This window comes from Myotis myotis, unplaced genomic scaffold (genome assembly GCF_014108235.1).
Source record: "Myotis myotis isolate mMyoMyo1 unplaced genomic scaffold, mMyoMyo1.p scaffold_m19_p_13, whole genome shotgun sequence".
NCBI classification, from domain to species: Eukaryota; Metazoa; Chordata; class Mammalia; order Chiroptera; family Vespertilionidae; genus Myotis; species Myotis myotis.
In genome coordinates, this window is record NW_023416317.1 from 41,450,463 (window position 1) to 41,468,419 (window position 17,957).

Genomic DNA, 17,957 nt, shown 5'->3' on the forward strand with positions numbered 1-17,957 from the left:
AACACCAATCAGAAAGGATATATGCACCCCTAAGTTCATAGCAGCACAATTCACCATAGCTAAGATTTGGAAATAGCCTAAGTGCCCATCAGCAGATGAGTGGATTAGAAAACTGTGGTACATCTACACAATGGAATACTATGCCGCTATAAAAAAGAAGGAACTTGTACCATTTGCAACAGCATGGATGAAACTGGAGAGCATTATGCTAAGTGAAATAAGCCAGTCAGAGAAAGATAAATATCACATGATCTCACTCATATGTGGGATATAATGATCAACATAATTTGATGAATAAGACTAGATCCAGAGACAAATGGTGGTGGTGGGGCGGGGGGGTTGGGGGAGGGGAGTTAGAGAGCAACTAAAGGACTTGTTTGTATGCATGCATATTAGCATAACCAATGGACACAGACATAGGGTGGTGGGGGCTTGCCTGGCATGGGAATGGCTGGGGGAGGGTGTCAATTGGGGAAAAAGGAGACATATGTGAAACTTTACACAATAAAAATAAATAAATAAAATTCAATGTCTACAATTTTACCTCTCCCTCTCATTGTGTTAATTTTTAAGGATCCTTAATAAATACAAAGTTGCTAGGCTAAGAACAAAAAGAAAAACTAGCCTAGGGTTAGCGCAATGAATGGTTGTCCAGCTAATGACTATTAAATGTTTTCAATGTAATTTCATTGGTTATATTTTTTTATAAGTGACCTCATGATAGGAAAGAAAGCTACGCTTGAGTTTTGGGTATAAGTATTTCTATGGAATGTGTTGAGAGTACCTGAAACACGGAGTTTATTATAATAAATTATGAACGCTGATTTTTGTGACTATTTAATTGCTCTGAATATTTTGTAAGTATAATTTTACTTTTAAAAAGTTACTTAAGCACCAAAGGTAACAGGTGTTTATGGATGACTGAAGACATCAATGTCCACCATAGTTCTACATATTATCACCACTAGGGAAACAACGGCTGAAGGTCTTCATTTTCTACCTATAAAAAGTATGGGATGTTTTGTTTTACCTTTCTAGTTTTAGAGAAGTTTATTTTGATTGGCCAAGCAAGCGAGGCGGAGCCTCTGGTAATGTCTCTAATGACTTGTCCCGGTAGAAGGGATGTTTCACTTATTTTAGATTATATAGATCAGCAAGAACCCAGGGCTCTTTTTTCAAATAAACAACAGAAATTTATTTCTCATGATTCTAGAGGCTACACGTCTGACATCAGGGTGCCAGCGTGGCTCAGGTCTGGTAAGGGCCCTCTTTTAGGTTGCAGACCACCTACTTCTTATTGTATCCTCACGTGGTAGACAGAGGGCTAGCATGCTCTCTGGGAGGGCTTTTAACTATACTGAATTACACATCCTGGAGAATATGATTAGCATATGCCTTAGTTAAAAAGGCTGTTCTTGACCTTTGAAAGGGCCTAATATTATTCTTTTGAAGAAGCATTTTGTTATTAGAAAACCCAACTTTGGGGGACATTAGATGCCATCATTCACCTAACCTTCACCAATAGATTCTAGTATGTGGATTGCTAAATTGTATTTGAAGTTTCTAATTGGCCAGATCTGGTTCAGTTACTCAGTAGGTTTATGAGACTCAGATCTGAAGAAATAAGATAGTGGTTACTTTCCTAACTAAACTTGTTCCATTTCGGAAGAGCTGGGAACTCTAGAGCTTGAGTTGCCAAGTTATTTTCACTCTGCAGCATATTAAAAATTGTAATGGGGATAGAGGAAGCCAAGGAAGTGTGAAAATATTTACTAAAAGGATCATCTAAGAGGTAAAGCCTTCAGATTAGAGCAGTTTTTGGAACAGAACCAAAAAGGTACCTGCAAGTTATCTAAGGTGAGAATTAAAAAATAGAACTTTGAAAAGGTACCATCTTTTACTGTTGTCAATTAACAGCAACAAAAAATGCAACTGTTCCTATTTTCAGAATAGGTACTCCCAGATTAGCCCAGATATCTTACATAATACGAGCCAAGATCTTTGTCTGTAACCGTTCTCCTTTACTTTGGAAGTGCTGTCTGATTGTCAAAAGAAGGCCCAAGAATGCTGACTCTTCAGGGAACATTAGCTCTACTTTTCTCTTTTACTTTGAGAAAAGTACAAGAACAAGACCAGCCTGTTCAGCAAGTGCTACACCATAGGGCAGGGGTGGGCAAACTTTCTGACTCGAGGGCCACAATGGGTTCTTAAACTGGACCGGAGGGCTGGAACAAAAGCATGGATGGAGTGTTTGTGTGAACTAATATAAATTCAAAGTAAACATCATTACATAAAAGGGTACGGTCTTTTTTTTTTTTTTTTTTTTTAGTTTTATTCATTTCAAACAGGCCAGATCTGGCCCGCGGGCCGTAGTTTGCCCACGGCTGCCATAGAGTGTTAACTGATCCTAGAAAGCACCTGGCACATAGGAGTTCAATAAATAATTGCTCGTGGGATGAATTTGAGGCATATCAAGAAGTTCCTCGCAGTGAAACATCTCACCCACCGCCCATGATGGTACTGACACTTGGTTTTTCCCAGTGTTCTTGGCTGAATACCAGAGAGCAGCAAGTACCTTAATCTTTATCAGTTAACAGATTATCAAGAATTGGTTGAAGCACTCTCTCTCTTTAGGAATGAAAATCAGGATGATATGAGGAGGGAAAGAAGAAGAGAGATTGTGGTAGCAAGAGAAAGAAGGGGGGGGGGGAAGTATAGGCAGACAGAGGTAACAAATGCATCCAAGCCTGTGAAACTTGAGTAGAGAAAGTAAACACATTGTGCTATGGAAGCAGATCAGCTGTAGCCTTCCCATTGCTTACTCTTCGTTTCATGAAGAAGAAAAACCTCCTTTACTGAGAACGCTGCTACCTGTTTGTGACAGTTACCAGACAGGCACTTTCATACCTACTAGCTTAATTAACTTTCAAAAACCCTCAGAGAGAGATTATCATTCTTATGCCACAGTCAAGGAAATGAAAACTCCGAAAGTCACAAGCTGAGTGCTTGGTGGAATTGAAATTCAAACCCAAGTTTCTCTTACTCCAAACCTCACCCATTTGTCACACTGACAAGTTGGCTAACATACTTGGCAATATAGCATATTTGGCGATGCGCTAGAAACTTGGCAATACGGTGAATAATTCTGGCCCTCAGCAAAAACCTTTGGTGGTTAAATTTTATTGTTGAACTATGATGACATGCATCTACTATTTGTATGACTAACAAGAAGTTCTCTTTGAAACCAACCCGAATCTGCTTTGTCTACCTCATTAAGAAATAGGTTGCTCGCCCTGGCCGGTTTGGTTCGGTGATGGAGAATCAGCCTGTGGACTGAGGGGTCCCAGGTTCAATTCTGGTCAAGGGCACATGCCTAGGTTGTGGGCTCGATCCCCAGTGGGGGGCATGCAGGAGGCAACCGATCAATGACATTATCTCTTCATTGATGTTTCTGTCTCTCACTCCCTCTTCCTTCCTCTCTGAAATCAATAAAAATATATTTAAAAAAAAAGAAATGGGTTGATTTTAGGGAACAAAGGATCTTCAATAAAACCCCACTAAAAAAATCCTGTGCGTCCTGTGACATCTCTCTATCCAAATGCTTGCAAGCCTTACACCCTAAATCCAGTGCTATAATGATAGAAGACTCTCAGAGAGCCAATTTTCAAATGTAAGAGGAAAAACACCCAAGTACCATGGGATTGGACTTTTGGATTCACACTTTGGGGAACTAAAAATTCACAGAAGATACTTAAAGCAGCATAAAAAGTTCTCAGAGTTTTCAGTCACGTAGGTAGGACTTGTTCATAGACATCTATTATAAGGATTATTTGCCTTTTTGTAATTTATTTTTATGTATTACATTTTGGCATCTCCCATTCCAGCATTTTGCAAGTGATGTTTCTTAGTATATTAATTTCTTGAGGTATAAGTGGGTACTTTGGAAAATTATAAGTCCCAGAAACATGCAGACTATTGCATAGTGTCCATACATAAAGGGTTCATAAACACATTAGCATTTTGAAGTCTTTGAGCAATCCTGCAATAAACAAATCAAATTTGTTGATTTTTTAAACTATTTTCAGGAATATCTATTAATGTCCTTGGAACTTATATTTTAATGTAAAGACTTTGAGAGATACTGCCACTTTTTATATTATTTCTGTTATTACAACAGGCTTATTTTACAAGTTTAGAAAGTGTACGTAAATATAAAACAAAGAACAAAATGGCCCGCAATTTCACCACTCAGATAATTACCATTAACAATTTGGTGAATATCCTTCTATTCCTTTCGTAAATATGAAAAACATATATTTTTAAAAAGGAAACAATAGCCCTGCAGGTGTGGCGCAGTGGTTGAGCAGCAACCCATGAACCAGGAGGTCACGGTTTGATTCCCAGTCAGGGCACATGCCCAGGTGGTGGGCTCAATCCCTGGTGTGGGGCATGCAGGAGGCAGCTGATCAATCTCACCATTGATGTTTCTATTTCTCTTTCCCTCTCCCTTCCTCTCTGAAATCAATAATAAAAAAATATTTTTTTAAGAAGGGTGAATTGTAATGTAAACTATGGACTTTGGATGATTATGCTGTGTCAATGTAGATTCCTCAGTTGGAGAAATGTACCACCCCCCTCTGTTAGAATACAAGCTGTCATAGAAGAGGCTTGGTCACTCATATATATCCCCAGCAATCAGGCTCTCAAAAAAGATTTTGAGATGAGTGAATAATTTACTACTTCAAGAGTTGTCACAACTCATCAAAAATAGAATACAATACAAAAACAGAAAACAAAGTGTCGTGTACCAAAAACCATGCACAGGGGTGTACATGGCAGCACTAGTGTCATAGCCTAGCCACAGACAATCCAAAGGCCCATCAATGATAGAAATGTATTGTATATGCAAAGAGTGGAATACTGCTCAGCAACAAAAAAATGAATGTTCTGCTACACCCAGCATGTATGAATTTCACAAAAATAATGTTAAGATGAAAACGTCAAACAGAAAAGAATAAATACTGTATGATTCCCTTTATGCACAATTTAGAAATAGGCAGAACTAGTCTATGATGCTAGGAGTTAGGATGTGGTTAGAAGGAAGATTCTGGGTGCTGATAATTTCTATTTTTTTGAAGTAGGTGGTGAATGCACAGTTATATTTGTTTTGAAACTTCATCCAGCTCTATACTTTAGAATTTTTACACTTTTCTATAAGAATATTAGGTTTCAATGTAAAAGTTTACTTTTAAAAATGCTGTATTAGTAACACTTGACAGAAATAAGGACGAGAGAATGTGAAAAACGCAACATGAAACTTAAGTGATAAAAAAAAGAATGCTGTCATACTGAAACTCTGCAAAATCATTAATGAAAACTTTTAATTACTCCATTTACCTGCATATCTTCATTTCCTGAACTGATTTTCTCAACTTTCAAGAAGAAAAAACATGCAATTTTCCTAATAACAAGCAATAGCGATAACTTTTTTAGTGCACTTCCTACGTATTGGCACTGTGCTAACACCTTGCTTGCATTGTTTACTTTAATACTCACAAGAACTCTGTGAGTTAAGAATTTATTTGCAGAAGTTTTCTAAACTTTAAATGTAATACTACCTTGTGGTTGTAAAAACCCAATAAAAAGTGTGCCTAGTAAGCAATGCAAACATTCTTTAACATGTCTTTTCCCCATAAATGTCGCTGATTAACAGGTTGGTATTTGTTCTTCTAGACCTTTTATATGTATGTGGGAATACACACACACACACACACACACACACACGAGGTCAGCCATTAATGGGATCATTTTACTATGTCTCTGTGAGTTGCTTTACTTTAAATCTATCTCCTGGAAATCTTTCTGTGTCTGTCCATAGTTATATCTCATTCATTTAATGATTATAGTGATGGTTTAACTATGCTACTATAAATAGGCACTGAACCAGAAACACTTTTGACTTTTTGGGGTGGGTAACTATCTAAAGACCTGTCCTATGCATTGTGAGATGTTTAGCAGTTTTCCTGGCCCACCCTACGAGAAACCATTTGCATACCACCTCTCCCCACCCACTCACCTACCCACCCCCACTGTGACAAAAATGTGTCCAGACATTTTGTCCCCAGAAAGACAAAATCCTTCCCTCCCACCACTATCTAGAAGCCTACTATAGAAGGATATTCATGTTGTTATTTTCAATAATACAAAAGGGATTCCCTGAACAACATGGTGTTATTAATTTTAAACTGCATTTCCCAGAAAAGAAAACTGAGGTCAAAATGGTTGATCTGACCAAGGTCCCATTGCTATAGGTAGCAAAAGTGAGGTATGAACCCAGTGTTTTTACAAAACTCCTAAGTTTGTCATTTTAATCTCCTTTTTAATTCTATAATTTTACTACCCAGCAAGTTGTTTTAGAGACCACTCCAAGGGAGATAGAACAGTGAACATCACTACTTGTGGAGTTAATAATATTATATAATATAAGGATTATTAAATATAATTTTATATAATTATTAAATTATATTAAAGATAATTATTAAGTAATGTTATATAATATAGATATTATTAAAGCTATCTTAGCTCTGACAAACACCCTTCAGCTTCTTCTGACAGAACCAGGAGTGAAAATTTTTAGCTTTCTAAAGATGTCTATAGCAGAACAAATCATTTATGATAAACATTTAGACTGAACAAAATTTTATGAATTTCTAAAACAGATAGCTAATGTAGTATCACCACAGTTAATGTATTTAGCTATGATGATGTGCCCTGAGAGCTAGCCTCGTTTATATTAGTAATAGGTCCAAGGTCAGGGTTCTAGACCTTTATGGGCCAAGCAGCTTTGCTATCATCATCAGTAAAGATTACGGATATGTATCAAGCTCCTATTGCTTGCAGTGTAGCACACTACCAGCCCCCCATACTCCAAGTTTCATCCCCAATGCTGGGCATACATCTTGTAACCGCAAACAATTGGTGATAAGGCAAATTAAACAACAGAGGGAAAGGGGAGCAAATTCAAAATTAATATAGCTGTCAATACTGATTACTCACCATGTACCAAGTATTTAAATCAGCTGTTACTTTGTTCCACAAATATTTAAGGACCTAGTATGTGCAGATGGTACACCAGGTGCTTCAGATATAGGCGTAAACTAGAGGCACAGAACATGCCTCTATGAAAGTTTGTGAAAAACATTAAGTAACTAGTTATTTAAATAACTGTGATTAGTCGGGAGAAAACAAAATGAGGTCGGGGAAGGCTTTCCTAAAAAAAAATAATAATAATAAGTTGAGCTCTGAGGTGGAATATGAATTAACAGTCAAAGCTAGCAATAGTTGCATGAAACACCCAGGCAGGATGGATCATGGGAAGCGAGAGAAGACAACTGGGGTCAAGCAGGGCATATTGGGTCACGTTAGGGATTTTATCTTTGGTCCTAAAAAAGTCCATGGAGAACCAGTGAAGGATTTTTAAGCAGTGAAGCGTCATGATTACATTTGGAGTTTCCTATTTTATTTGCTCTCATATTACTATTATCTCATTCTCACAGAAAAGGAAATCAGAGACCAAGCCTTAGACACTAAACTCACTTGCTCATTATAATAAATTATTTCACTACTAGAAAAATGAAATAAAGACAGTCAGGGTTATTATTGCCTCCCTCTTACTAACAAGTAATGGCTCCTTTATAGTATTAGCCTTAAATTTATTGGGGATTATGGGACCTCTGGTTAAACAATGAACTGCGGCCTCAGAAGCTTAACAGAGGATATGTTACTACTGATTCTCTGCTTCTATTTTGTTCTTTAGTTCTCATACCTGTAAAATGAGACGATTCCTTCTGATGAATATGCCGATGAGGAATAATAGGATGAATAAAGAGTGATTGCTAATAGAGTTCTAGGAACAAAAAAATTCCCAGTGATTCTAATATTCAGGCCAGGCAACCACCATTTATAGGCTGTCATTTAAAAAATCTGTCTCCCTGAACACATCATCCATAAATTCACTGCTTTCTTATATTACTGGTGGGGAAGTAATCTCCATAATAGCTGAGCTGACCCATCCCAGAGAGTCTCACACAATGATTGCCTCACCTGATTATGGCGACGTGCTAATAAAGAGTAGTAAAATCAAGAAGTGTTTTTGCCATTACCTTGGTCATGAATTTCTCTCAGGAAATGTATATACTGCACTATCTCCCACCTTCACTTTTTCACATTATATTTCTTGTTTGTTCAGCTGTCTTCAAGAACTAACCTCCAATGATGTTTTTCACAGCTGTTTTTAACTCCCTGGCCTCAATTTTACAGCTTTTCTTTGTAAAACCATTCGATTCAAAGTATTCATTTTTCTGGGTCTCTATTCCTTCATCTTAACTTGGATTCGATACTCCCTTCTAGCTAAATAGTTCTATGATTTATTTATTTTTTTTTTACTCTTCTCATTATTCAAATGCAAGAGTCGTAATTCGAGGACATGAGGAATGAGTTGCCTTCTCCCCTTCACAGCTTCAGGGAACCTTCTTTTCTGTCACTTGATACTAAACATTTCATATTTTGCCCACACTATTGGCTTTTGAAAGAATGAACAGAGCCAGGCTTCCTTCAACAGCACTGAATGAGAGCCCTATTGTTTACCAGTAGGACCCAACAATCAAATATTCCAGTTTAAAATTAGGAGAGAGAGAGAGACATGTGACTAGAGATGCATTTTGTGGATGGTTTCGGTAATGTCAAAAATGACTTTTGCTGTAAAAACAAAACAAAACTATTTTGGTATTTTGCTCTTTTATTAGCATGTCCTCATCAAAGGTCATGGTGGGGAAAAGTCATGTTTCTGGGAAACTAATTTCATCATCCAACTTCTCTTTCCACTGGAGAGAGCTGAGCCTGGAGTCCCCACAAAAGAAATACCTCAGTGCTTAGGGCAGTTCGGGCCCCGAGTGAGCTAATCATTCATTTCACTTCTGAGGAAGAGCCGTCTAGATTTTCTCTATTCCCTAAAGGCCTCCACATGAACGTCTATTGTATAGATATGTTTTCATTTCTGAAACTCCCCATTTTACCCCTTGACTGATTTTTATGTTAAATTTTAATCATCAGCTTAAAACAAGTCACAAAATTGTTTACCAATAAACTTAAATTGTAAGAAAATCAAGAGTAAAAAAAAAAAAAAAAATCAATGCCATAGCCTCCAGGAACTTGCTATAATTCTATTTTCATGTCAACAGATATGTTCGGAGAGTTGTTATCTCTAGTACAAAAAACCTTTTGGAGATTGTAACAACAAAGACTAGCAGCCACACTGTCGTACCTTTATTGTTGGGCCCCAATTCTACTGACATTTTCCATCTGTCTACTCAGTTTCCAGACTGGCCAATGGATCATGGGAGAATGAAGGAGAGAAAAGACCTTTTAGGGAAGTGCCAGAGTTGGGAGCAGGGGTAGGATATGGAAGGGATCACTGGAAGATGAAAAATAGGAACGGAAATATAAAGATATGTGAGAGGGAAAGTTGAACAAGAGAACGAGAGTTAAGACAACAGCGGTCACAATTATTCAAACTTAGCTTCTTTAAGAAGAGTCTGGGACACAAGGAGCAGGCAACTGCAGATAGATTTATAGTTCATGCTGGGTGGCCCAATGAGCAACTGATCTTGGTCTGTACCTCCTGGGAGGCTCCAGAGCCAGCTCACCCATTGGCCAACTTCAGACCACTTCAGAGCACCACCCCAGGGGCAGACACTGTGCACCGCAGCTCCTCCATTGTAACTTGCAGCCTGTTCTTCCTGCCAATCAGCCCCAGTGTCAATCCCTCCCATTGATTTTCCAAGCAACAACAGTCAAGGCTCAACTACAATAGAAGGGTTCACACAGCCCACACAGGGGGGAGAAGGAGTATGCCTGGAGCACCCCACTGGGTTAAGAAGCTTCTGGAGAGCTGAAAGATATGGATGCCAAGCTGCCACCCCCACTTCCCTGGTTGGGATAATAAGGCCTGAGGCGCGAGGGTCAGGAATCTACGACAAGCACCCCAGACAATTCCAATGCAAGTGTTCCTTTAACTCCACATGGGAACAGTGAACTAGAGGAAGAAGCAGAAAATAAATGCACATGATGGCGTAGAAATAATTTCTTGGATTTTGTGAAATTTCTGGTAGTCACAGAAGGACTTAAAATTGAAGCTGAGCTCTTATAAGAAAAATCTATGCTTAACCATTTTGCTATATCAGCTTTTGACTAATTCTCACTTTAATTAGAAATCAGGCTTTACACAAGTCCCTATTTTTAATCCAGACATGAAAATTAGAATGCGTAATAAAGAATGTTAGGATGGACAGCCATACCTTAAAGATACTGTGGGTTCGGCCCCAGACCACCGCAATAAAGTGAGTTGAAATTCTTTTGTTGATGAAGAGTCCTTGCCTTCAATTTGTAAAAAACACATCTGTGAAACACAATAAAGGGAAGTGAAATAAAATGAGTTATGGTTGTAATAAGGTTAAATAAAAGCTATAGTTTAAATGATTTTCTGCCTCTCTCAATTTAGTGTTGCAGAGGTGTGCTTTCACCAATGTGTCACAATTCAAATAATTTCAATGAGGCTGTGTATTGGGTTAGAGCAGTGGTTCTCAACCTTCTGGCCCTTTAAATACAGTTCCTCATGTTGTGACCCCTAACCATAAAATTATTTTCATTGCTACTTCATAACTGTAATGTTGCTACTGTTATGAATCATAATGTAAATATCTGAGATGCAGGATGGTCTTAGGCGACCCCTGTGAAAGGGTCGTTTGACCGCCAAAGGGGTCGCGACCCATAGGTTGCAAACTGCTGGGTTAGAGTAAAGACACCTATGGGTTAGGGTTAAAGTTTAAAGATAGCTACAAACGTAGGGAGACTAGGCCAAGTAGCTATCGAATACCAATCACATAGCCATCATTATTTAGGCACCATGGAGAGGAAGACAAATTTAAAACATTGTCCTTGGTCCCAAGGGTACTATAAATATGGAGAGACAAGGCATTTAATAATAAATGAGAATCATTTACTCATTCAACAAACATTTACTGAGGCTGAAGATTGACATGCGTGAAAGGATCGTTATTTTGTATTAGTTTTATTATTCTTTATGCCTTTTTGTATGTCTGAATAGCTTAGAATAAATGATTTTGAAGCAGTGATTAAATTGTTCACTTTTAGTGTTGGTAACTAACAACTGCTAATATTATTGATTTCAGGTTTCGAAAAAAACAATAGCACTCAATGCTGAGTTAGGACTAATACTGATTGGAAATCCTGCCTTCAAATTAATCCTAAGCCCAAAATATCTGGTAACTACTTTATTTTGAAATATGTTTTTATTGACTTTTAGAGAGAGAAGAAGGGAGAAGGAGAGAGAGAGAGATAGAAACATTGACCGGCTGCTTCCTATACACCCTCTACTGGGATCAAGTCCAAAACCCAGGCATGTGCCCTGACCAGGCATCCAACTGGCAACCTCCTGGTGCTCAGGAGGACACCTAACCAACTGAGCCTCGCCCGCCTGGCTGGTAACTACTTTTTGCTTTTTTTTTTTTTTTTAAATATATTTTATTGATTTTTTACAGAGAGGAAGGGAGAGAGATAGAGAGTTAGAAACATCGATGAGAGAGAAACATCAATAAGCCACCTCCTGCACATCTCCTACTGGGGAAGTGCCCGCAACCTAGGTACATGCCCTTAACCGGAATCGAACCTGAGACCTTTCAGTCCTCAGGCCGACGCTCTATCCACTGAGCCAAACTGGTTTTGGCACTTTTTGCTTTTAATTACCTGTATTTATTTTTCCTTTCAAGGTGCCTTTAGTATGAACTCTATTTCATTCATTCCAGTACTTAATGACCATACTTCCTGCTGATGTTGGTATGACTTCTACACAGATGTATCTTGGTCTCTAAATTGAGCATAGAGAAGGGACCCTACCTCATGCCTCTTCGTATTCCCGACATGCAATGTAGCACCTTGCCCTAATGGTTGCTAATAATGATTTATTTAAATACAAAAGATTCTTGTTATAAAAACAGTATAATTGGACAGTGTAATACTTAAGACTATGGGCTTGCCACATTATTTCAGTCTTTTACTGATCAGAATGGTGTTTCTAAGAAAGTGAGTGATGCCTTATTCGAAAGAAAAATAAGCTTTTAAATAATAGAAATACCCTATTTTACTCAGAAAGATGACGGTCAAAGGTTTTCCTGATAGAGAATTATTAGATTCACGGATCGTTTAAGTCCATATCCATGCCCAGAAGAAAAGTGCTTGACTATATTAATCAGCCAAGCTCCCTGTGCAATGTAGGACTGTATAAATGCTAATCTCAAAGTAAAATTTCTGCCCAGTAGAAATTTAAAATCCAGAGCAAAGATAGCAAGGGGGGAAAGGGGGATTTAAAATTAAAAAGAGAGAGGATAGGAATTTTAATGCACTCAATTTAACTTTTGTGTGTTTAGAAAGTACTATAAACTGATTGTGGGCAGTATTTTTCCTTCAATGTTTTAGGTATAATTGTAGCTGCATTTCTATCTCAGCCTCTAGAAACTGCATCAGTTGTTTTTGATGTCTTGCCAAGCATATCTGATAACTCAGACCTACCTTCTTTACTTCCACGACATCAGATGCCTTCTTCCATCTTCAAGTCCTTCTCCACCCTCATCAGATCAATAGCTCCCTCCTTGCTTCAATGGCTCTTTTTAACCTCCTCAACTCCCCTGTCCCCGTTTTCCTTCTAGTGAACCCACCTGGCAATACCCAGTCCTGGCTCCCACTTTTCCCCGGCTTCCACTTTCTACCAGCTCCAATCCGCCCCAGAAACCACCTTTCTGCTCAAAGAGCCTCAGCACCAGCATCACCTGGGAGCTTGTGGGGATTGCAGGATCTCAGCCCTCCCCAGGTCCACTGAATCAGAATCTGCACTTTAACAAGATTTCCTGGTGATTCCCGTGCACATGAAAATTGGCAGGCATCAACTCAAAACACTGGTGCAGCTACAAGAATCACAGCCTCCAGTCATAGCTGCTTTAGCCACCTCTGCACACCCTAGGCAGATTTTCCTAGGCAGCAAGTCACCCCAGTCCCCAGAGCTGTGATTTCAAACTTGATATAGCAGTCCCCCCATCCATGGAGAAAATGTTCCAAGACGCCCACTAGATGCCTGAAACCACAGATAGTACCCACCTGTATATACTCTATGTTTTTTCTATACCTAACTACCTATAATAAAATTTAGTATGTAAACTGGGCTCTGTAAAAGATGAACTACAATCACTAGTAATAAAATAGAATAGTTATAACAATACTAGAGACCCGGTGCACGAAATTCATGCACTGGGGGGGGGGGGTCCCCTCAGCCCGGCTTGCACCCTCTCGCAGTCCAGGAGCCCCATGATCAATTGCCCCACAAAGGGAGGCTCCGCCTACCTGCTGCAGCCCACTGGTGGGTGGCCTGGGCCTCCCTCTTTGGGGCAATTGTGGAGCTCCCCCCTCCCCCAATCTATTGCCCTGCTGGCCAGTGACCTGGGCCTCCCTCTGCAGGATGATCGATCGCAGAGCCCCCCCCCCCCCCGATTGATCACCCTGCAGAGGGTGACCTGGGCCTCCCTCTGCAGGGCGATCATGGGGCAATGTCAGGGCCCCCGACCAATTGCATCACACCCACCTTGGCTGGCCTGGCGCCAGTGAGTGTCATAGTATGGTCGTCCGAAGGTCGTTCTGCTGTTCGGCCGTTCAGTCGATTTACATATTATGCTTTTATTATTATAGATTCTCTAATAAAAGTTATATGAATGTGGTCTCTCTCCCCTCTCTCTTGCAAAATATCTTATTGTTCCGTACTCATCTTTTCATTTAAAGAAAGCACTTCATGCCCTAACCGGTTTGGCTCAGTGGATAGAGCATCAGCCTGCAGACTCAAGGGTCCCAGGTTCGATTCCGGTCAAGGGCATGTATCTTGGTTGCGGGCACATCCCCAGTGGGGAGTGTGCAGGAGGCAGTTGATCGATGTTTCTCTCTCATCGATGTTTCTAACTCTCTATCCCTCTCCCTTCCTCTCTGTAAAAAGTCAATAAAATATATTTTTTAAAAAAAGAAAGAAAGCACTTCACAGCTTCCCTTTGGCATATCGAAATTGCCAACACCACTACTCTTGTTCTTTAGGGCCATTATTAATTAAAATAAGGGTTACTTGAACTCAAGCACTGTGATACCTAGACAGTAGATCTGATACAGAGCTGGCTACCAAGAGACTAAGGGGCAGGGAGCGTATGTGCTCATGAGGGACAGCGTGCAAGTTTTCATCATGCTACTCAGGCCTGCCCTAAACTTTTGAATATTTTCAGACTGTGCTTGACTTCAGGTAACTGAAACCACGGAACCTGAAACCCCGGATAAGAGGGACTGCTGTATTCTCTTTGGAAATCCACCCATTACTTTTTCCCTCTTGTCAGCTAATAGCATTACCTCTTCCTCTCCTGCAAACAAGAAAGGCCTCAGGCAGGAAGCCCTCCACTGCTTATGTCTGTGTCTACTCCACCACCCTCTCCTGAACCACAGAAGAGGTGACTTTCCCAGGGATTGTGGTCAGATCGGCTGTAGCCTCAACTCCAGCTTTCCCTCCACCTCCTGGGTTTCCCTCCATCCACAGACAAATTTAACCTGCCATCTTCATTGAAATATTTTGTTACTGACCCAACTAACTCGGTTCTTTCATCACCAGCCTCTACCCTCACCATCTCATCTCTGATTCAGTCTTCTGCTCACCGCAGCCTGGCTTCTCCCATCACCATTCCAGGGACCCTGCTCCAGGACCCAATGTCACTCTGCAGCATTTGCCACTGTTTGTCCTTCTCTCCTTGGGACCCCCTAGGTATTGGGGGATACCTCTGCCCATGGTTCTGTGATTCAGTTTCTCACCACTCCTTCTAAGTATCCTTCATAGATCCATTTTCCTTTACCTGTACCTCAAGATTGGTGTTTCCCAGGACATATCCTTGACTTTTCCCTATTTTCACTCCTCACTGCTTGATCTCATCCACTCTCATGCTCTACATATGCAGGCGATTCCCAACCTATAGCCCAGACTTCTATAATGAACCTATATCATTCCACTGTTTGATTCCACTTAGATGTAATGGAGACGACTCTAATTCAGCATGTCCTGATTTCATTTGTTCCTTCAATAACTGCTTTTTGAGTATCTACCACGAGCCAATTCTAGATGCTGGAGATACAGTCGTAATTAAGCATCCCGTCTCCCCTGCATCTGAAGTTTATATAAACAAACAGACATGGGGTGATGGTAAGCGTATGAGAAATATAAAGGCAGGTAAGGAAGGGAAAGGATGCTGGAGCCAAGGCCGTGGGAGAAGGCGTGTTGTTTTGTTTGTCGCGGTCAGGAAAGGCCCCTCTGATAACCTGGCATTTGAGTAGAAACCTGAAGGAAGTGAGGCAATGAGCCATGGTGGGGGTGAGGGGGTGAGAATTCCAGGATGAGGGAGTGAGCACAAATGCCCGGAGGCAGCAGAGTGTTGGTGTGTCCCAGGAATGGCCAGGCTGGAGCAACAGGGTGAGAGGGAGGGAGGTGGGAGGTGAGTGTGGAGAAGCAGCAGTGACCAGGTGGTAACAGGACCCAGGAGGCTGTAGAAAGGACTTCAGCTCTTTACTTAGTGAAATGGGAGTCCCTTGAGGTTTGAGTAGGAGAGTAGCAGGTTCCAACTTGATTCATATCCACCCACCCAGACTCCACCCTCCCCAGCCTGCTCTTCCCTGTGAAAGTCCATTCTCCATCTCAGTGAAAGTTTCTTCCATCATCTTGACTCTTTCAGTTCCCATTGTCTTTCTGATTCATAGACACCCCCACCCCCCAAGCAAATACTCCAGTTTAAAATATACCTTTAGTCTGCACGGGGGTCCTGGTGGCTAATTGCTCACAGTCTATAATGCCATCACCAGAGTTTTAACACTAATTTTCCAAATCCAACAAGTAATAACAGTACTTCAAATCTAACAACTGTTGTTGTTGTTTTGTTTTGTTTTGAAGAAAATGCAGGTATTATCTTAGAGTCAAAATAACAGGATTTAAAGTAAGAGAGTCCGTCTTTCTGTATTGGGAAAACATATTTATCGCACAGCAGTGAATTCCTGAGTGCTCTGCTTGAGCCCTGAGAGGACTGTGCCATAAAACACTAAAATCATCGTTTCACAGGAGAGGAAACCAAAGTGGAGTGACCTGACTCAGATCACACAGCTCATAGGAACATAAACTGGCTCCTGGCTGCTTGCCTTTTCCACTTTAACATACCCTTGCCCCAAAGCCAAACCTCAACAGGTGCACCTTTATTTCCTGACAATCTTTGTTGGAGAAGTAAAAACCAAGTCACCGTGGTGTTCTTCTTTAGAGGCAATGGCAAGACATGTTCATTGCAGAGGCAAGGTTGAGGCACGCGAGGAGGCCCTTGGAAATGCGCTTGGACAAGTGTGTGAGTCTATGCAATTGTGGTAGTCAAGTCACAACACGGAGCCTGCCCACAACTCAAAACTTTCTTATCTAGCTCAGCCCTTCAGGGGAGGTGGAATCAAACCTGATCTTATAGTTCTTTCCTGGCTAAAGCACACGCATTTTCCCCTTTCAATATGCCATTTATTTTATATCAAGCCAGAGGAAATCAGTGCTTTTTCTCTGTGGCCTCTTTTCCAAAGGTAATGCTTTACATACAAATGATTCCCACAGTAGAGGGGTGGGGGTGAGCAATGTATAGTTGTTCAAGAAGGAGTGTGCATATCCTAGGGAGACTGGTTATTCAAGAAATGTTTAACATACCCCAGTGCATATAAAGAACACAGCACACCCAGGCATTATCTGTCTAAATAACTCTCCTTATCCCAGGCCCAAATTTGGCATCATTAATGATACCTAATAAATGAATGAACATGTCCCATCCTGAAGCTTTGAACTTCTGTGCACAATGACTTAGCTCATAATGTTACTGATGAAAGCAGGAGACAATGTCAGCCTAATTCTCAATGCACTAGACTCTAATTAGTTTCGGATGAGAATAGGAGGCAAAGGACTCAGGTTCCTGGCTCTTGATTTCTTGGCTTTCTCTCTCTCTCTCTCTCTCTCTCTCTCTCTCTCTCTCTCTCTCTCTCTCACACACACACACACACACACACACACACCAGGGTTTGTTTGTTTGTTTGTTTGTTTGTTTATTGTTGTTGACACTATTACAGATGCCCCTCATCCTCGCCCCCGCCCTTCCCTTCCTCCCAGCCCCTACCCCACCCCAGGCCTTCACCACATTATTATCTGTGACCATGGGTTACGCATATATGCATATATGTTCTTTGGCTAATCTTTTCCTGTTCCCTCCATCCCCCTTCCCTCCCCTCTGAGATCTGTCAGTCTGTTCCATGCTTCTATGTCTCTGGACCTATATATTTGTTAGATTTTTTTTGTTCATTAGATTCCATATATGAGTGAGATCATGTGATACTTGTCTTTCTCTGACTGGCTTATTTCACTTAGCTTAATAATCTCAAGGTCCATCCACGCTGTTGTAAAGGGTGAGAGTTCTTTCTTTTTTACAGCTGTGTAGTATTCCATTGGGTAATTGTATCACAGCTTTTTTATCCACTCATCTACTGATGGGCACTTGGGCGGTTTCCAGATCTTAGCTATCTATCTATATATAAAAGCCTAAGTAACTGGCCTCTAGTTGTAAATAATGTTGCTATGAACATAGGGGTGCATATATTCTTTCTAACTGATGTTTCAGGATTCTTAGGATATATTCCCAGAATTGAGATCGCTGAGTCAAATGGCAATTCCATATTTAATTTATTCAGGAAACTCCATACTGTTTTCCATAACGGCTGCACCAGTCTGCATTCCCACCAGCAGTGTACCA